The 22263-nt window shown below is 39.7% G+C and overlaps 1 long non-coding RNA gene and 1 other non-coding gene across 3 annotated transcripts in view; both read left to right on the top strand.

Annotated features, from left to right (window-relative positions):
• The window catches only part of LOC109563864 (uncharacterized), a 95432-nt gene extending 77121 nt beyond the window's left edge, over nt 1–18311 (top strand). For both annotated transcript variants that reach the window (XR_011565883.1, XR_011565885.1), the window contains one exon: nt 698–18311. This is a non-coding gene — a long non-coding RNA (uncharacterized lncRNA). The remainder of the gene's footprint in view (nt 1–697) is intronic.
• TRNAC-GCA (transfer RNA cysteine (anticodon GCA)) lies at nt 3264–3336 on the top strand. Its single transcript has one exon. It is a non-coding gene; the product is annotated as a tRNA-Cys (tRNA).
• Nucleotides 18312–22263: the final 3952 nt, after the last annotated feature.

A 22263-nucleotide genomic window follows, 5' to 3' on the forward strand; every position in this document is an offset into this window, starting at 1 on the left:
GTAGGTCTCTCTGGCTTCCTCTCTGTTTTCCCTCCATTAGTCCAATACAAGCATGTCCCGGTTTGAAGTTAAAGTTATATTTAGTTTTTATGATTAAATGCTATTCACTGTAGAGCCAAGGAACATAACTGTTCCCTTTTCTGCATAATTTTTCCCTAGAGTCAATAATTTTGTTATTGTTCTCATTTGTCTACTTTATTATGTATCAGTTCTTCTCACAACCTCCAACAGCCTTCAGTACAGTTTTCTGCATGATCAAATGTATCAGATTATTTTCCCACTATATAATTTTTCCTCCAGCAGATTCCCCCCAGAACAGATTCTTATCTTACTGCTCCAGTGTTGACTCCTAATTTACTAGGCTTGCTATGCAAGGGTGATGCCAGAAATTCCCCTTACTTGATTCTTGTTGTTGGAGCTCCGTTTCTTGATTTCATGTCTTTCTTATCTGTTACCTTTGCATAAAAAAAAAAAAAAAAAAAAAAAAACCCAAAAAACAAAAAAAAGCCAATTGAATGAGAATTTTATTTATTTTGGGGTGAATTTACTGAAAATGTTGCTGGCATTATTCTACTGCATTGTGCTTTGGAAACAAGATTATCTTAAGCCTCTAGGTACACAGGATAGTAACTGACCCTTGTGTGTGTGTACTTAGTCATATTGATTCTTTGCAAACGTATGGACTGTTGCCTTCCAGGTTCTGCTGTCCATGGGATTTTCCAGGCTAGAATACTGGAGTTGGTTACCACTTCCTACTCTAGGGGATCTTCCTGACCCAATGATCGAACTTGTGTCTTCTGCGTCTCCTGCATTGGCTGGTGGATTTTTTTACCACTGCACCACCTGGGAAGCCCACTGACTCTTGAGTTTCTTCTTATTGTTATTCATCTAGTCAACTGTTTTCATAAGGTACTCAGTAACGTTTCTGAAGAAAGTAATAGTCTAGAAATGTAAATACATTACATTTCTATAATACTCTATATTACTGGGAAATTATATCTGGGTTTATCTGTATGAGAAATAAAAGCATTAAACTTTACAAATAAACTGGAAGATGTTTTATGAGGTCACTGACATGAAGCTGCATATATGTATATGTGTATATGTGCATGTGTATGTGGGAAATAGATGGGGAAACAGTGGAAACAGTGTCAGACTTTATTTTTCTGGGCTCCAAAATCACTACAGATGGTGACCGCAGCCATGAAATTAAAAGACGCTTACTCCTCGGAAGGAAAGTTATGACCAACCTAGACAGCATATTCAAAAGCAGAGACATTACTTTGCCAACAAAGGTTCGTCTAGTCAAGGCTATGGTTTTTCCTGTGGTCATGTATGGATGTGAGAGTTGGACTGTGAAGAAGGCTGAGTGCCAAAGAATTGATGCTTTTGAACTGTGGTGTTGGAGAAGACTCTTGAGAGTCCCTTGGACTGCAAGGAGATCCAACCAGTCCATTCTGAAGGAGATCAGCCCTGGGATTTCTTTGGAAGGAACGATGCTAAAGCTGAAACTCCAGTACTTTGGCCACCTCATGCGAAAAGTTGACTCATTGGAACAGACTCTGATGCTGGGAGGGATTGGGGGCAAGAGGAGAAGGGGACGACAGAGGATGAGATGGCTAGATGGCATCACTGACTCGATGGATGTGAGTTTCAGTGAACTCCGGGAGTTGGTGATGAACAGGGAGGCCTGGAGTGCTGCAATTCATGGGGTTGCAAAGAGTCAGACACAACTGAGCGACTGATCATATACATCTGATCTGATCTGATCTGATGTATATGTCGTACATATACATATGTATGATTTTAAAGTAGTGGGGAAAGAACTAACATTAATTGAGTCTCTTCTATATTTGCACGAATTCTTTCACAGATTGATTTTACAATATTGCTTTTAGTTCTCTGAGGGGTTGCATGGTATACTTGATGAAGTTTGGACTTTGAAGTTAATAGTCATGGATTTGAATCCCAGCCCTGATACTTATGAACTGTGTGATCTTGATAAAATTACTTAACTTAGGTTAAATGTCCCTAGTTTCTTGGCTTTTGAAATGAAATTTACAGTATCTACCACATATGGGGTTGTTCAAGGTATTAAATGATATGGGTAAGGTAACTAGCACATACTACCACTTCTGTTAATACAACTGTTACATGACTATGATGCTCCCACTATTACCATTCTGACAACAATAACTGCTACTATTGTTACTACTACCTTTTATAGGCAAAGAAACTGAAAGCTTAGGTTAATAAATTTAATTAAGATCACATTCCTGGTAAGTAGAAGAACAGGAATTTGAAATTGGATCCTTCTGACTGACGCTAAAACCTTCCCAGTATACTGCACATTCTCTATTAGAAGCAAACAAAGCCCTTCACATCATTTTAGATCTTTTGAGCTGCAAAATAATAAACATTCCACTGAGCTCTGTAAGGCATGAGGTGGCTCAGAAGGACAATCTTAACCGTGCTTAGAAAGCTAATCATTGTAAGATTTGGAACAAAGGGTAGAAAGCTTCTTGTTGCAACTTTTAAAAGAACATTGGTCTTTGGTATTCCAAACGAAGTGTAAGACAAATTATCAATAAAAAATGATGAGTGATTTTTTAAATTGTATCTTGGACATTTTGTGTATTATGTGAGATGCTAGATCATGCTTAAAACTTACATTTGAGTCCACTTCCTTGTGATACTATGATGGTGAGCAAGACCATGATAAGGGAATGTAAAAGGCCAAGTCACGATTGCCAAGTGGGAGTAAAGCCTAAGTACTCCTCTGCTGATCATGGGCAGGGGAAGTACCTGCTTACTGTTGGGTGGGGTTAAGGATAGGTTCCTAGCAGACTTCTGCTGATCCCACCAGGACAGAAATGGGAAGAGATCTCTTTGTAATTGCTCCCACATAGCCTGCATGGACACTGTGGAGTGGTGAGAGGGCCTTGTTATAGCTGGAAAGTGAGGTTAAGTCCAGGCTTTCAGTGAGGCCTCCTCTGATACCACTAGGGAAAGGAGGGATCGTCTCATCACCACTTATTGAGAGTGAGAGTCCAGATCCCATGTGATCTCCACTGGCACCACAGAGTAAGGAGGCTGGTGTGTAAGTGCTAGCTCCAGCACCAGTCTGGCAGGGATGGGCATTTCATTGCTACCAGGTAAAAATCTAAGTTTAGGCTCTCCCTCTACTTGGACTTTGTTGATCAAAGTGGGAGTGCAGCCACCATTTTTTCTTTTTTTACCCCAGTTTTAGTGAGATATGGGCTTTCCTGATAGCTCAGTTGGTAAAGAATCTGCCTGCAATGCAGAAGACCCTAGTTCGATTCCTGGGTCAGGAAGATCCACTGGGGAAGGGTTAGGCTACCCACTCCAGTATTCTTGGGCTTCCCTTGTGGCTCAGCTGGTAAAAAATCTGCCTGCAATGTGGGAGACCTGGGTTCAATCCCTGGGTTTGGAAGATCCCCTGGAGAAGAGAAAGGCTACCCACTCCAGTATTCTGGCCTAGAGAATTCCATGGATTGTATAGTCCACGGGGTTGCAAAGAGTCGGACACAACTGAGCAAATTTCACTTTCACTGAGATGTAATTGACAAATAGCATTATGTAATTTTAAGGTGTACAATGTGATGATTTATATATGTATACATTATGAAATGATTAACATAATAAGGTTATTTAACATATCCATTACCTCGTATAGTTACCATTTTGTTTTATATGTGTGTAGCAAAAACATATAAGGCTTACCTCTTAGCATAGTTCAAGTACACAGTACAATATTGTTAGTCATAGTCACAGTACTCTACCCAGGACTTATAACTGAAAATTCGTCCTCTTGACCAACATCTCCCCATTTCCCCCATGTCTCCTCTTACATATTTTCCCATGATGTTTGATTGGAGTAGATAAGTTATTGTTTAAAAGTTTTCTTGCTATGCTGTCCTTACCTAGTCCGTTGTCTAGAGAGAGAAGCCTTTTGTTGGGAAATTTTTGGTCTGCAGCTACAGGCACTTCTGTGTCGCTGTTCTCCAGCATCCAGTCTGGGACACATGAGACCAAAAGAAAGCCTCATGATTTCACAGTTATGTTATTCCTTAGGTCCCAAGATCCCCAACTGGTCTGCCTTTCTCTCTGCCTCTTATGGAGAAGGCAATGGCACCCCACTCCAGTACTGTTGCCCGGAAAATCCCATGGATGGAGGAGCCTGGTAGGCTGCAGTCCATGGGGTCGCTTACAACTTTATGTTTATTTTATATAAACAGTCCAGAGGTTAGGTATTTCTGAGTAGGATTAATATAGAGAAGTGCTTCTATGTCATATCATATGAGATATCTAGAACTGGAAGTCTTGAACAATTTCAAGTTCTATGCTTTTCATTGAATCCAAAAAATTGGAATGCTTCGCTAGAGAATTGTATGAAAATGCAAACACAGAGGTTGTTCTTAGCTATTTACTTTTGAACCTTATACAGTACATATCATTTTTGAGTGATTCTAAGAGCATGCTAAATAAACTAGTAAGGGAGAATAGGAAATAAAATGTTTAAGGGGCTAAGATTACTGAGCTATCAGTTCAGTTCAGTTCAATCACTCAGTCATGTCTGATTCTTTGTGACCCCATGGACCGCAGCACTCCAGGCCTCCCTGTCCATCACCAACTCACGGAGTTTACCCAAACTCATGTCTATTGAGTCAGTGATGCCATCCAACCATCTCATCCTCTGTCATCCCCTTCTCTTTCTGCCTTTCATCTTTCCCAGGACCAGGGTCTTTTCAAATGAGTCAGCTCTTCGCATCAGGTGGCCAAAGTATTGGAGTTTCAGGTTAAACATCAGTCTTTCCAATGAACACTCAGGACTGATCTCCCCAAGGATGGATTGTTTGGATCTCCTTGCAGTCCAAGGGACTCTCAAGAGTCTTCTCCAACACCATACTTCAAAAGCATCAATTCTTTGGCGCTCAGCTTTCTTTATAGTACAATTCTCACATCCATACATGACTACTGGAGAATCCATAGCCTTGACTAGATGGACCTTTGTTGACAAAGTAATGTCTCTGCTTTTTAATATGCTGTCCAGGTTGGTCATAACTTTCCTTCCAAGGAGTAAACGTCTTTTAATTTTATGGCTGCAATCACCATCTGCAGTGATTTTGGAGCCCCCCAAAAATAAAGTCTGACACTGTTTCCACTGTTTCCCCATTTATTTGCCATGAAGTGATGGTACCGGATGCCATGATCTTCGTTTTCTGAATATTGAGCTTTAAGCCAACTTTTTCAGTCTCCTCTTTCACTTTCATCAAGATGTTCTTTAGTTCCTCTTTGCTTTCTGCCATAAGAGTGGTGGCATCTGCATATCTGATGTTATTCATATTTCTCCCAGCAATGTTGATTCCAGCTTGTGCTTCTTCTAGCCCAGCATTTCTCATTATGTACTCTGCATAGAAGTTAAATAAGCAGGGTGACAATATACAGCCTTGATGTACTCCTTTTCCTATTTGGAACCAGTCTGTTTTTCCATGTCCAGTTCTAACTGTTGCTTCCTGACCTGGATACAGGTTTCTCAGGAGCCAGGTCAGGTGGTCTGGTATTCTTATCTCTTTCAGAATTTTCCACAGTTTATTGTGATCCACACAGTCAAAGGCTTTGGCATAGTCAATAAAGCAGAAATAGATGTTTTTCTGGAACTCTCTTGCTTTTTCAATGATCCAGTGGATGTTGGCAATTTGATCTCTGGTTCCTCTGCCTTTTGTAAAACCAGCTTGAACATCTGGAAGTTCATGGTTCACATATTGCTGAAGCCTGGCTTGGAGAATTTTAAGCATTACTTTACTAGCATGTGAGATGAGTGCAATTGAACTCTCCATTAAAATGGTATATCTTTCCCTTTTCCCTTTGCTTTTCACTTCTCCTCTTTTCACAGCTATTTGTAAGGCCTACCCAGACAGTCATTTTGCCTTTTAGCATTTTTTTTTCTTGGGGATGGTCTTGATTCCTGTCTCCTGTACAATGTCATGAACCTCTGTCCATAGTTCATCTGGCACTCTGTCAGATCTAGTCCCTTAAATCTATTTCTCACTTCCACTGTATGATCATAATGGATTTGATTTAGGTCATACCTGAATGGTCTAGTGGTTTTCCCCACTTTCTTCAATTTCAGTCTGAATTTGGCAATAAGGAGTTCATAATCTGAGCCATAGTCAGCTCCTGGTTTTGTTTTTGCTGACTGTATAGAGCTTCTCCATCTTTGGCTGCAAAGAATATAATCAATCTGATTTTGGTATTGGCCATCTGGTGATGTCCATGTGTAGAGTCTTCTCTTATGTTGTTGGAAGAGGGTGTTTGCTATGACCAGTGTGTTCTCTTGGCAAAACTCTATTAGCCTTTGCCCTGTTTCATTCTGTACTCCAAGGCCAAATTTGCCTGTTACTCCAGGTATTTCTTGATTTCCTACTTTTGTATTCTAGTCCCCTATAATGAAAAGGACATCTTTTTTGGGTGTTAGTTCTAAAAGGTCCAAGGCAAACCATTCAATATCACGGTAATCCAAGTCTATACCCCGACCAGTAATGGTGAAGTAGCTGAAGTTTACTGAGCTATGGTGGGGTCAATACTTGAGACACCTGCAGTTTAATATGGTCTGCTGGTGGGAGTGTGAGTACTCCAGAGCCCAGACATTAATACACTCTGCTGTGCTCGTGTGGCCTTGTCCTGAAAACTTCTCCTGCAACCTTTTCTTTCTAGTTCTTAATTTTGTGGGTAAACAAGGGAGAAGAAAGTCGGCATACTCAATTCTGAAGTTACAATCTGCCTGTACAACCTTGGAGCAGATGGACAACCAAATCTTCTACTTATTTCCACATGTGAAATATTAATATAGTCAGAGCCTGCCTTTCATTTAACTTCCAGAAAAAGAGGACTGTTAAGGGATCCTTGTGGAAACTATGCTTTAAATTCTACAAATGAAATGATTTTGAAGAAATTGGCATTTTCCAAAATGAAGGAGCAACAAATAAGGCTGTGTTTTCTTTGGTAACAGAGGAGGAATACAATGAAAACTAATAGACTCTAAGCCTCTGAAGGAGATGCAAAATATGCAAAGAAACAATAGTGCGAGGGGATGCTGACTGGAGTGGGAGTGTGCCGAAACAAGCTTGGCCGCCCTGTGAGTTTATCCAGGACTTGCGGTAAGCTGGATCATTGTACTGTAATGCCACGTGGGCCAGTCTGTAAATGGTTGATTCTGGCTGAGTTGGTTATTTTCAGCCTTTATTACACAGCACTGGAATTTAGCAGTAATCCTGTGACTGTAAGCAGAAGAGTATCTAAATTTTGAGTAAGACTGTTTTCTCTGTGTTAAGGCTAGGTGCAAACCATGCATGGTAAGGGGCATTCTCTAACTTAGTAAGCATTATCTTTATTATTATTATTTCTTAAGGACCTCACAATTCCAGGTTGTCTTTCAACAGTGTAGTTCATCTTCATTTACCTTAAGGATTCTGTAATATTTAAAATCCCTTGGCCCTCAGGGGCAGGTAGAATCACATCTCACTTGCTCGCCCTAAAAGGCACCAAATCACATTACACCAAAAGGCTCCTTAGAGTACAGCTTTTTGCCAATTACTTGAATTATTTTCAGCCACTTTGGCACATTTCCCCTCCAGACAAAATGAAAATCTTTTCGTCTGTACCAGTGAAGGATTTCATATTTCTTAGTGCTTCCACATATACACTCTAATGAGAATAAAAGCTTCTCTATCTCACAGATCTTTCCTTCAGTGCCATAATGCAGGGAAAATAACATCCATTTCTAACACATGAAGCCCACATATTTTCTAAAGAAGAAGAGAAAGATATTAACATTACACAAGAAAACTATTTGCTCTTTGCTTTAAATTTCCAAATTTGAACACACCAGAGATCTCAGACTTCAAAACTACATGCATCTGTGCTGAGATGTGGCCCCTCTCAGGTGCTTCATTATTGGCACTGAAAGCTGGTTTCATGAGACACCTGTTCTGAGTAAGCAACATGATCAGAGAGTGTCAGCAGGGCAGGCAGATTTTAAATGGAAGATTGTTACTTACCCAAAGGCCATTTGGAAGCTGAAATCTGCAATATCAGCAAACCAGCAACAATAACTTAAATATCCCCAAGTACATTGTTAATGCTTCAACCCTCTAAAGATCAGATGACTTCTTTTTAAAAATTTTGTGTCTCAAGAGAATAAATTGTTTCTCCCCATTTATCATTTTATAAAAAGTCTTTATGCACTGATAGCCTTACTGATACAAGGGAATATCTCATTATTCCCTGTTGCCCTTTATTTTTCCTTCGGATTTGTGTGATTTCCTTTCCCCCAGTGCCTACAGCAGCATCTGCTGAAATCCCTACCCATTGCTCAGTATTCTTCCATGTTCTCAATAGCACAGGCTTCAGGATTGAATCCCTTGCCTAGAGCATTAAGAGCTGAGGAGAAAAAATTGCTACTCATTGCTTTGCTTGCAGTTCTTATTTGGACTAGTGCTTGCAGAAATCGAACTGAACTTTCTTCCCTGCTACCGCATCTGTAAGATAATTGCCTCAACTTGTGGAGCCAATCGGAATTGGTGTTCTTGAGTTTTGCAAACGTGAAGGATCCGATGAAGCAATTTGTAAGCCATATGTGGTACATCACTCTTTCCCCACTCAAAGTCATATTGCTCTCTATAGGATTTTGTATGGCTCTTCTGAAACATTACACTCCAGAATTCTATTTAAAAGCTCCAAACATTAGTGTTAAAAAAAAAAAAAAATCATTCCTATTTATGGGATCATTTTTGTTGCACAGTTTTATATTAAATGAAAGGGACTCGAAACTCTTTAGCACTTTCTCTAGTGTTTTGGGTAACTCAAAGAAGTAACATTTAATAAGAGAGAGAACTCACACTCCTGTAAAATCAAAAGAAGAATAATATGTCACATGCTTGTGGAACCATTTTATCCGCTACAAAATTTGTGTCCAATGTAGAGATATTTCAAAATGCCTCAGTACTTACTAGTGTTTCCAGAGTTGGGAAAATGGAATGTATGTATATGTATATATATGAAGCCTCTAGTTCTCGGACTCTCTCTAAATATGCAATATATGTAACTGTATGTAGAAACAGAGAAAAGGAGAGCATGAGAGAGAAAGTGATAGTTTCATATTTTTAGAAAAAACTCAGGGAACTTAAGAAATTTATTCTCTAGCTTAGAAGCAGAGTGAATAAACACATAATGCATTTCCTGAACCATATTCCCATCCCTACTTGAAAAATTTAAAGTGCTTCTCTTCATAAGGGAAGGTATTGCTTCTGACCCAATTGAATACTCACTGAATGCCTAACTAGCTAAATTATCCTCTTCAGTTTGATGTCATGTAGGTCATTGTCTCTTCAAAGGGAGAATTACTGAAAACTAGTCCAATTTTTTAAAAATTTAAAACATTTTTCTCTCATGTAGACCAGTCACTGGAAAGATAATCATGTAAAGTAATGGTAATTCTGTAGATCATACGAGTATTTATCCTGGTGTCTCATTCTTTTTCTTAAAAAGCCATGTTATTCACAAATCTTAGTTAATGTATTGACTTGGCTGAGAGAAACACTGTATTGAGACTCAAGGCAAAAGTTTAAAAATTTAAAAGTTAAGATGGTGCAAGTGATTACATTTGCAAGCAGTAGAGTGTACATTATTATGAAAAGGCTATGTATTTAAGAAACTTGGGCATTCATAAGAATCAAAGTAGGTTGGAGGATGGATGGAGATAATTGTAGTGCTACCACAGTCTCCACAGGGAGCAGTCGGACCATTTCAGTACAATTTGGCAATTATAATGATTAATAAAAATCATATATGGTTGTGGAATACTGTACTTATGCAGATGAACTACATAATAATGACTGATAGAACAATATTCCTGGACCATCTGAGGAGAGTCAAAATTGGTGTTTCTATAGGAGCTATGCACTTGCAGGAGGATATAACGGTTACCTAAAAAATGGGGGGAAGATAACATTGGAAGTTGATTAGCTTAGCTTAATCTTCATGATCATTAATACCTACATTGGATATGACATTCTTCTGGGTGCTAAGAGGATTTACACAACACCAGGATTATATAATAGAGCCTTTGTCAATTTTCAATACAATTGTTATGTACTGAAATCTAACAGTAATAAAGTTATATTACATTTATCAATCATCTACTGATGAAAAAACAAATGTGTATGTGTATAGATGTTAAATATTGTTGGTGTTTCCCTGGTGGCTCAGATGGTAAGCTGTCTGCCTGCAGTGCGGGTAGACCTGGGTTCGATCCCTGGGTTGGGAAGATCTCCTGGAGAAGGAAATAGCAACCCACTCCAGTATTCTTGCCTGAAAAATCCCATGGATGGAGGAGCCTGGTAGGCTACAGTCCATGGGATTGCAAAGAGTCGGACACGGCTGAGTAACTTCTCTCTTGTTAGTGAAAATACTTGGATGAGTGTAAGAAGACATTGTTATAGCAAGTACTATTAGGATATGAAACTGAGTGTAAAAAAGTCAAGGAAGGTTTCCAGTAAGAGATAAAAATTGTTTCCAAATACGACAGAACAGGGGCTACTTTGAGAAAATGAAACATTTTGAGAACAAAAATCTTAAAATACTCAACAGAGAAAACTGGATGAGAAACTCATATAAGAACTGAATTGTTTTATGGAGAGTAGAAGAATCTGAGAGAGGATTTGAAAATCTGGCCAGGAATCCTGATGTTAAAATTCAAAAAAATTAAAATCTTTTTAGAGATTTGAGGAAAAAAATATATGCAAGCATATAAGAGGATAAAGCTGCCCATCAGAATGCCCTGAATATGAGTGCACAAAATAGAAAAGCAATTAAGAGTTAGAAAAAAAACTGATATAGATTTCTTGTACAAAATCATTTAATCTATAATTGGAAGATTCTCAGTCTGAGAGAACTAAAGAGATTTTAACAACTAATTAGATTGTTGCAGTGACAAGATCTGATTTTTTTCACATAAACATATTTTTTTTTCCTCCATTAACTACAAAAATATTTTCCTTTCATTTTATCACAGTAGCTCATTTTGATTATGCTCAGACCTCAGTGCATCACCTACACCTACCCAGCTAATCTGTGTAATTAAAGAAAAATGATGCATGATGCATTTATAGTTAAGTGAAATGAGTATAAATCTCACAACAGCTGGATTCCTATACTTGGCAACATGGCACAGTTTGAGAAAAGCAATCATCTTCCTTTCCTGTTGGCAAAACACTTCACTGGTCTCTCCAATTTGAGTCCTCTTCAGGATTTAGTGTCTGCTCACTTTGTAATGTACAGAACGCTACTTCCAGATGGACAGCCTTGTCATGTGCTATTTTTATGCTTGACTTTAGAGTTTTAAAGTGGGAGCAGTTATTCTCCAAACATGAAATGTATCACTTATATACATTGGAGCAGCTTTTCAAGTCAGCATGCTCAACCAGCTGCTGGTGAGCTTAATACATTCAGATGAATGAAAGCCTGTGTTCAGTCAGCACACAATTATAAGTTCTTGTCTTGTGTGGCACTGATAGGAATTGAGAACAACTCATAAGAAGAGAAGGCAAGATTCCTGCCCTTGAGGGGTTTCCAATTTTGCATGGAGAATAAAGCCAAATATATACAACTTGACAAGAATTCGAAGGCAGAAAGCATCCTGGCAAATGTAATACACATATTTAGGTGCAGAAAAAATATCAACTATCAAAATTGGACTGCCATATAGCAGAAGGCCTTTAGAAACAGATGAGTTTTAACTGAGTTTTGAAGGAGAAACTGTACATCTAAATTTCAATAAGAAAACATTTATTCATGGTATGAAAAGAGGTTAACAGAAAAAATATAAATACTATTTAGAGCAGCTGAATATTTCATATGGTTGGAGTGTAAAATGATATATTAAGAACTGAGATATGATACTAGAGAAATAGATCAAGGATTAGGTATTTGGACTTGGTATAGAAAGACAATAGGGAGACACTGGACATGATAGAAGGCATGAAAATGGTATTTAAAGAAGACTAGTTTGGTAACTGTTTATAGAAATATGGTCAGGGATACCAAATGTTCAGCTGAATAATTCAAGCATTGAAGGCATAAGAGCATGGTCTATAGAAATGGAGAGGAACTTCTCCATCAGATCTTAATTGTCTGTATAAATTTTTTGATCAGTTCAGTATTTCAGTGACTTGTCAGGGCAGTACCTTATGCATTCAAGTCTGTAAGAGATATTGCTACCTTTTTAAGCAGGTTATGGGGTGTAGAAATGCTTGTGGAGTTATGTGAGATTAAAGGAAATGTCAATTTTGGAGAAACAACTCAATGAAAATAAAAAGAAATCTTTCTCTTCATTCTTTTCCTGTGTATCATGCACTCTGAATCCTAATCAAGTGTTAACAACATATAGATCAGATTATCACCCATACCATTGAAAATAATTTTTTTCTGAGAGGACTTTGAACTTAGTTTGAAAGATACTTTCAGTTCAGTTCAGTTCAGTCGCTCAGTTGTGTCTGACTCTCTGCGACCCCATGAATCGCAGCACGCCAGGCCTCCCTGTCCATCACCAACTCCTAGAGTTCACTCAGACTCATGTCCATTGAGTCAGTGATACCATCCAGCCATCTCATCCTCTGTCGTCCCCTTCTCCTCCTGCCTCCAATCCCTCCCAGCATCAGAGTCTTTTCCAATGAGTCAACTCTTCGCATGAGGTGGCCAAAGTACTGGAATTTCAGCTTTAGCATCATTCCTTCCAAAGAAATCCCAGGGCTGATCTCCTTTAGAATGGACTGGTTGGATCTCCTTGCAGTCCAAGGGACTCTCAAGAGTCTTCTCCAACACCACAGTTCAAAAGCATCAATTCTTCAGTGCTCAGCCTTCTTCAGCTAAAAATAGTGCTTAATGGTTCTCCTCTGCTTGCTATCAGTATTGGCCTGGCCATAGATATAGTTCTGTGAGTCTGATATGAGCGGTGAATGGCAGTGAGGGCTGTATCATTTCCAAAAGCTCTGCAAGTATTAGTTTGGAATCCTGAATTTCCCCTTAACACTACAATACTAAATATCATTGACTTATGGAATTTTGTGGGGAGGTGAAGGGCATATCTTCATATAGTGTGTTTATGTGGAAATAAATACAGATCAACTGAATGAGAAAAGCAAAGGCTATTTATTCGGAGCATAACAAGGAAGATAGTCTGATCACTTGTGTTTGGCAAGACTCAAAGGCAGGCAGAGGACTGAGAAAGCTTTAGGGTTTCTTAAAACCTTAAAGAAAGGGCCAGCTTCACATGTGCCCTGATTGGAGGTTGTAGAAGAAGCTGTAGATAGGATAACTAGAAGCAGGACATCCTCTGTAATTGGTTAGGGATGCAATTCTTGGCTTGCTCTGATTAGTCCTAGTTGGAAGTGGGAATAAAAACTAGGGAAGGTATCAGTTATTAATCAAATCCTGCCATACTGGACTGAGTGTTACAGAGGTATATTAGCTTCCTTCATTATCACTAAATAGCAATCTAGCTTCCTCCAAAGTCTGCCATACAGCAAGTTGGCTTCCTAGGCTGTTTACTGATGGTAAGGGGTTAGTTTCTTGGGAATGTTGCTGCAGGTTGTGGGTCAGAGTTTCATTTTTATATATATATGGTCTGGCCACGGCCCATTTGTATGTTACATGTGCAGGTATGCATACTAAGTCACTTCAGTCATTCCAACTCTTTGTGACCCCTAGGGACCATAGTCCGCCAGGCTCCTCTGTCCATGGGATTCTCCAGGCAAGAATACTGGAGTGGGTTGCCATGCCCTCCCCTAGGGGATCTTCCAGACCCAGGAATCTTCCCACCCAGGGTTTGAACCTCGCCTCTTACGTCTCCTGCATTAGTAGGCAGGTTCTTTACCACGAGCGTCACCTGGGAAGCCCTGTACATACCTCAGTTGTTATCGACATTTTCCACATACAGACACATTCTGTGACTGCATAAGGTTTGTTGTACCCTATCCTTTAGCATTCATGCAAATGTGTATAGTGAAATATGCACAGAGAGCTACTTAGGCTTCTAAAGTTTGCATTTAAAATCTTGCCAGTTTATATTGTTTAGTGAAAGTGCCTGTGTTATTTTCAATTGATAATTTTAAAATTACTATTGCTGTTTAGCTGCTAAGTCATGTTCAACTCCTTTGCAACCCCATGGATTGTAGCCCACCAGGCTCCTCTGTTCATGGGATTACCCAGGCAGAATACGGAAGGGTGCTGTTATTTCCTTCTCCAGGGTATCTTCCTGACCCAGGGATCGAACCTGCATCTCCTGCATTGACAGGCAGATTTTTTACCACTTAGCCACCAGGGAAGCCCAATTTTAAAATAAATTAGCATATAAAAAATCAAATTATTATTCATTGGGGAATTCTTAATCAGTTTTGATGACAAATTTAGTTTCTTTTCAAAATTTACTACTTTGCTTCATCACATCTCTTAAAGACTGGGTTGTAATAGCTGGTACTTGTCCTTACTACTCAGTGGCCTGGCTGCCCTACTTTCTGTGGTTCTATGTCTCAGCTTTGGTCTCTAAAATCTCCCCTTCCCTTTTGCATTTCTACTTATTTCCCAGTACTGTGGTATCAACTTATTTTGTGAACAAAAGAAGAGAAAGTAATTGCTACTAAGTTTGACAGTACTTGTGTAAACGGCGAAATGGGATATTTGAAATCAGAATTTCTTCAGATAATGCAGGCTATGAGGTATGTCATTTTTTATACTTTTGGTTACAAGTAAGAAAGACATTATGCAAAATTTCCTAAGTAATAAGAGGATTTATTATCCCATTAATAAATCTCAAGACATAATTTTAGGTTTGGTCACCTCAGAGGGTTAAATCAAAGACTTAGGTTTGTACCAACTTTCCTTCTTTGTCCCGTCATCCTCAATGTCTTGACTCTTATCTTCAGCCGCTTCCCTCATTAATATAAATGTTCTGCAGCAACCCCATATTAATTTCCCAGAGCTTCTATAACAAAGCATCACAGACTGGGGGGCTTACACAACAGAAATTTATTTCTTATCGTTCTGGAGGCTAGAAGTTTGAAATAAAAGTTTTAGCAAGTTTGAGTCCTTCTGAGAGATGTGGAGGAAAATTTGTTCCACGTGTCTTCTTTAGCTTCTGGTGATTTTTTGGCAGTCTTTGGAATCCTTTGGCATCCCTTACAGTTGCATTATTTCAATCTCTGCCTTCATTGCTGCATGGTGTTATTCCTGTGTCTCTGTCTCCACATGGCCATCTTCTTATAAAGATAGCAGTCAAATTGGATTAAGGATTCACCCTACTCAGGATGACCTTATCTTAACTAATTACATCTGCAATATTCCTATTTCCAAATAAAGTTATATTCTGAGTTATGTGGGCTAAGACCTCAAGATATCATTTTGGGGGGAACATAATTCAATCCATAACAAAGCCCTTGCAGCATATCCTTATTCAACAGTATTCAAAAGCTGAGAGAATAAATACTTCTCTATTATTTTCTTTTTGAAGAGTATTATTTTCCAAGTGCTCCTATGTCACACATAATAGACATGCCTAAGCATCTCATTGACAAGTATCACTTGCCTTTGCTTAAACCAATAACAATAAGGGAAATGGAAATATTGTGATTGACAGAGACTAGGGATTGGCAAACTTCGGTTATGAAGAGTCACAGGGCTTCTGAAGACCTCCCTGGTGGCTCAGTGGTAAAGAATCTGCCTGCCAATACAGGAGACATGGGTTTGATCTTTGATTCAGGAAGATCCCACATACCTTGGAGCAACTAAGCCCTTGCACCACAACAACTAAATGTATGCTCTAGATCCCGGGAGTTGCAACTATTGAGCCCATGTGCCATAATTGCTGAAGCCTGAGCACCCTAGAGCCTGTGCTTTGCAACAAAAGAAGGCATCACAATGAGAAGCCCACACACATGCAGCAATGAAGACCCTGCACAACCAAAAATAAATAAATAAATTTTAAAAATTAAAAAAAAAAATAATCAGAAAATATTTTAGACTTTGTAGGATGTATAGTTTTTATTGCAACTACTCAAAACAGACTGGTTCCAAATAGGAAAAGGAGTACTCAAGGCTGTATGTGGTCACCCTGCTTATTTAACTTCTATGCAGAGTACATCATGAGAAACGCTGGGCTGGAGGAAGCACAAGCTGGAATCAAGATTGCCGGGAGAAATATCAAATAACCTCAGATATGCAGATGACACCACTCTTATGACAGAAAGAGAAGAGGAACTAAAAAGCCTCTTGATGAAAGTGAAAGAGGAGAGTGAAAAAGTTGGCTTAAAGCTCAACATTCAGAAAACTAAGATCATGGCATCTGGTCCCATCAGTTCAGTTCAATCGCTCTGTCGTGTCTGACTCTTTGCGACCCCATGAATCGCAGCACGCCAGGCCTCCCTGTCCATCACCAACTCCTGGAGCTTACCCAAAGTCATGTCCATCGAGACGGTGATGCCATCCAGGCATCTCATCCTCTATCACCCACTTCTCCTCCTGCCCCTAATCCCTCCTAGCATCAGGTTCTTTTCCAATAAGTCAATTCTTCGCATCAGGTGGCCAAAGTATTGGAGTTTTAGCTTCAGCATCAGTCCTTCCAATGAACACCCAGGACTGTTCTCCTTTAGGATGGACTGGTTGGATCTCCTTGCAGTCCAAGGGACTCTCAAGAGTCTTCTCCAACACCACAGTTCAAAAGATCAATTCTTCGGCCCTCAGCTTTCTTCACAGTCCATCTCTCACATTTATACATGACTACTGGAAAAGCCATAGCCTTGACTAAATGGACCTTTGTTGGCAAAGTAGTATCTCTGCTTTTTAATATGCTATCTAGGTTGGTCATAACTTTCCTTCCAAGGAGCAAGTGTCTTTTAATTTCAAGTCTGACACTGTTTCCACTGTTTCCTTATCTATTTCCTATGAAGTGATGGGACCAGATGCCATGATCTTAGTTTTCTGAATGTTGAGCTTTAAGCCAACTTTTTCATTCTCCTCTTTCACTTTCATCAAGAGGCTTTTTAGTTCCTCTTCACTTTCTGCCATAAGGGTGGTGTCATCTGCATATCTGAGGTTATTTGATATTTCTCCCAGCAATCTTGATTCCAGCTTGTGCTTCTTCCAGCCCAGTGTTTCTCATGATGTACTCTGCATATAAGTTAAATAAGCAGGGTGACAATATACAGCCTTGACGTAATTCCTTTTCCTATTTGGAACCAGTCTTTTGTTCCATGTCCAGTTCTAATGGTTGTTTCCAGACCTGCATATAGGTTTCTCAAGAGGCAGGTCAGGTGATCTGGTATTTCCATCTCTTGCAGAATTTTCCACAGTTTATTGTGATCCACACAGTCAAAGGCTTTGGCATAGTCAATAAGGCAGAAATAGATGTTTTTCTGGAACTCTCTTGCTTTTTCTATGATCCAGAGAATGTTGGCAATTTGATCTCTGGTCCCTCTGCCTTTTCTAAAACCAGCTTGAACATCTGGAAGTTCACGGTTCACGTATTGCTGAAGCCTGGCTTGGAGCATTTTGAGCATTACTTCACTAGTGTGTGAGATGAGTGCAATTGTGCGGTAGTTTGATCATTTTTGGCATTGCATTTCTTTGGGATTGGAATGAAAACTGACCTTTTCCAGTCCTGTGGCCACTGCTGAGTTTTCCAAATTTGCTGGCATATTGAATGCAGCACTTTCACAGCATCATCTTCCAGGATTTGTAATAGCTCAACTGGAATTCCATCACCTTCACTAGCTTTGTTCGTAGTGATGCTTCCTAAGGCTCTCTTGACTTCACATTCCAGGATGTCTGGCTCTAGGTGAGTGATCACACCATCTTATCTTGGTCATGAAGATCTTTTTTCTACAGTTCTTCTGTGTATTCTTGCCACCTCTTCTTAATATCTTCTGCTTCTGTTAGGTGCATACCATTTCTGTCCTTTATCGAGCCCATCTTTGCATGAAATGTTCCCTTGGTATCTCTAATTTTCTTGAAGAGATCTCTAGTCTTTCCCATCACTTCATGGCAAATAGATGGGGGAAAAGTGGAAACAGTGGCTTACTTTATTTTTCTGGGCTCCAAAATCACTGCAGATGTGATTGCAGCCATGAAATTAAAAGATGCTTACTCCTTGGAAGGGAAGTTATGACCAACCCGGACAGCATATTAAAAAAGAGAGACATTACTTTACCAACAAAGGTCCGTCTAGTCAAGGCTATGGTTTTTCCAGTGGTCATGTATGGATGTGTGTTTGGACTATAAAGAAAGCTGAGTGCTGAAGAATTGATGCTTTTGAACTGTGGTGTTGGAGAAGACTCTTGAGAGTCCCTTGGACTGCAAGGAGATCCAACCTGTCCATGCTAAAGGAAATCTGTCCTGGGTGTTCATTGGAAGGACTGATGTTGAAGCTGAAACTCCAATACTTTGGCCACCTGATGTGAAGAATTGACTCATTTGAAAAGACCCTTATGCTCGGAAAGATTGAGGGCAGGAGGAGAAGGGGACGACAGAGGATGAGATGGTTGGATGGCATCATTGACTCAATGGACATGGCTTTGGGTGGACCACACGAGTTGATGATAGACAAGGAGGCCTGGTGTGCTGTGGTTCATGGGGTCACAGGGAATAGGACATGACTGAGAGACTGAATTGAACTCATTATGGCCCCAAACATTTATAGATAGTAATGGATGGGTGTGCCTGTGTCCCAGTGAAATATTTTCATAAAAATAGTTTCAGAATTGACCCAAGGGCCATAGTTTGCTAACCCCTGACTTAGACTAATATATATATATATGTGTATATATGTTATATATATATAGTGTGTGTATGTGTGTGTATATATATATATATATATATATGCTATTTTAAGCTGGTAACTGACCCAAACTTATGGCCAATTTAAACTTGCACCATATTCCTCCCTTTTTAACAAAGGAAGAATTTTGATATTTGTTGGAAGGCAATTGTGGTCAACATAACTACAACACTCAGCTTCTGTAATCTTGAGTCACTTATGGTACAGTATGTCTTGACTACTCCCTTAGAAATGCTGCATTCTAAGATAGAATTTTGAGGGTAAGAGCATAGCGTGGGTGTCAGGATACCTGTGTTCAAATCCTTGCTTTGCAACTAGCCAGTCAGATGACAAGTTACTAGCATTTCTGTGTGTCATATTCTCATCAGTAAAATGAAGATGGTAATAGTGAATACCTTATATCTAATATAGGTATAGATTTCTGCTGTGGATTAAATGATAAACTTGGAAAGACCACTTATTTACTTGAGCCCTGCTAAGTTGTTATATTTGGAGTATGTGACCTATTTCCACATTGTGGGGGAATTGGAATTAAAGGTAAAAACCTTATGCAAACTTGCTTTTCCCAATGGTATTCTTTCTTAGACTACTGGTTCTTTAACATTCCCTTCATGACCAATGAATTAATTCATGCATGGGTTCTCAGTTGCTTCAGTTGTGTCCAACTCTGTGCAACCCTATGAACTGTAGCCTGCCAGCCTCCACTGTCCATGGGATTCTCCAAGGCAAGAGTACTGGAGTGGATTGCCATGCCCTCCTCCAGGGGATCTTCCTGACCCAGGGATGGAACCAGTGGCATCTCTTGCATCTTCCGCATCACAGGCAGATTCTTTACCACTGAGCCACCTGGGAAGCCTGAGTTAATTCATACAATTATACATATGAATGAGTAATAGATACAAGGATGAGTTATAGTCCAAGAAGTCATAAGACTGCCATGTTTAATTAATGAGACTCATGGTCACAGCTGGGGAAAAATGAACCATAGCACAATAGATTCAGCCTATGGATTTGGATGCTGTTGGCCTCTACAATCAACACAGATCACTCCAGGATGGAAAGAACAGTAGTGATCCATATTGATGATGATATCTGGGCAAGGAAACCCATAAGGTTTGTGCCTGCACTGCTCTTGTTGGTTATTTCTTGTACATAGATGCAGCTTAACTGGTGCTTATGTTTCATCCCATCAGTGTTCCTTGCCCCATGCTTACTGGGTTCACAGAACTATTATTTACCCACAGAGAGAGGAGACTTTTAATTTTTGTCTTTTATTTTTCTTCTCTCTAGGACTCAACTTAATGATGCCTTTCTACAGGATACTAATTTAACTACTGTGTGTGTTAAGTCCCTTCAGTCTTGTCTGACTCTTTGCAATCCTATGAACTGTAGCCCACCAGGCTCCTCTGTCCATGGGATTCTCCAGGCAAGAATACTTGAGTGGGTTGCCATGCCCTTCTCCAAGGTATCTTTCCCACCGAGGGATCACACCCATGTCTCTTATGTCTCCTGCATTGGCAGGCAGATTCTTTACCACTAGAGTCACCTGGGAAGCCCTCGGTGGTGTTAGTGGTACTACTACTACAACTACTCTCATTTCTATTTTTACTACTCATTAATGACTACTCATTTCTATTTTTCAGGATGCCATTAAAATCTGCTAGTAATGGTGTTATGGAATAAGCCCTTCTATTCTTCACTTCATATTCCACATCATTTTCACTCTGATTCAAGTCAGGTTTAACTTTCCTTACTGTTGGATTTCAGTATTTCAGAAAAGGAACTTTTTCCATCACATGGAGACCAATCAATACAGAAAAGGAACTCATCAAAGTCATATAACCTTTAATCCCTTAATACCAGATATGTAACGTTCTTTAGGGCTTCCCTTGTGGCTCAGATGGTAAAGAATCTACCTGCAATGCAGGAGACCTGGGTTCAATCCCTAGGTTGGAAAGATCTCCTGGAGAAGGGAATGGCAATCCACTCCAGTATTCTTGCCTGGAGCATTCCATGGAGAGGAGCCTGGTGGGCTACAGTCCATGCAGTTGCAAAGACGCAGACATGACTGAGTGACTAACACACACATACACACACACACACACGCACACACATACACACATACAATGGTCTTAATGCTGCTGCTGCTGCTGCTGCTAAGTCTCTTCAGTTGTGTCTGACTCTGTGCGACCCCATAGATGGCAGCCCACCAGGCCCTGCCATCCCTGGGATTCTCCAGGCAAGAACACTGGAGTGGGTTGCCATTTCCTATGCTACTGAACCTTTATTATGGAAAATTCCAGAACATTTGCAAATTTAAGAGAATAGCATAATAAACTTCCTATGTACCCCTCACCCAGGTTCCTCAATTTTAAAATCTTATTTCTGCTAAACTTAGTTTGACAACATTTCCATCTCCACATTTCACATCTAAATCAATATGTGATTGCTAATTATGTTAATTTTGCATTAATCTCTCCAAGTTGCTTCAGTTTGGGCAATGAATTATATGGTCTTCCTATCTATCTACTTTACTAACTGTCCCTCCCAGCCCCCTGGCACTGAATTATTTTGAAGCAAGTGCTAGACTTTCTATCATCTCATCTTTAAATATTTATGTGTAAATATCTTTCTTAATAAAAATTCTTGGCTTGTCATATGTCCATTTTCTCCAAAATGATACTGCTGCTGCTGCTGCTGCTAAGTCGCTTCAGTCGTGTCCACTCTGCGACCCCATGGATGGCAGCCCACCAGGCTCCCCTGTCCCTGGGATTCTCCAGGCAAGAACACTGGGGTGGGTTGCCATTTCCTTCTCCAATGCATGAAAGTGAAAAGTGAAAGTGAAGTCGCTCAGTCACTCCCGACTCTTAGCGACCCCATGGACTGCAGCCTACCAGGCTCCTCTGTCCATGGATTTTCCAGGCAAGAGTACTGGAGTGGGGTGCCATTGCCTTCTCCGAAAATGATACTAAAAATTCTAATTAACAAAATATTTGAAAGTACAAAATGCTAGATCCATGCTGGATAATCTCTTCCTCCTTTTTTTCCCCCTTCTCTTTCTTTCTGTTTATGCTATGTTTTTATGCTCCAGATGGACCATTTTGACTAAATGAACTGATCAATGTCAACCTTCATGACTCGTTATTTGACTTCAGGGACTGTTTAGTCAAGAGTTTGGCCAAATTCACTGGTAGCTTTGGCACCTGCAAGTATACTTCAATTACTAAGTATATGATACATGGGATGTTGCTTAGGGCTATGGTAAGGCAAAAATTAGGTCTAAGAAATATTGCTTCTGTATGACTTACTAATTGTAAAATTAAATACATAGGAAAGATCCATCAGCTTTTGACATT

The sequence above is a fragment of the Bos indicus genome, chromosome 1 (assembly GCF_029378745.1).
Source record: "Bos indicus isolate NIAB-ARS_2022 breed Sahiwal x Tharparkar chromosome 1, NIAB-ARS_B.indTharparkar_mat_pri_1.0, whole genome shotgun sequence".
Classification (NCBI taxonomy): Eukaryota; Metazoa; Chordata; class Mammalia; order Artiodactyla; family Bovidae; genus Bos; species Bos indicus.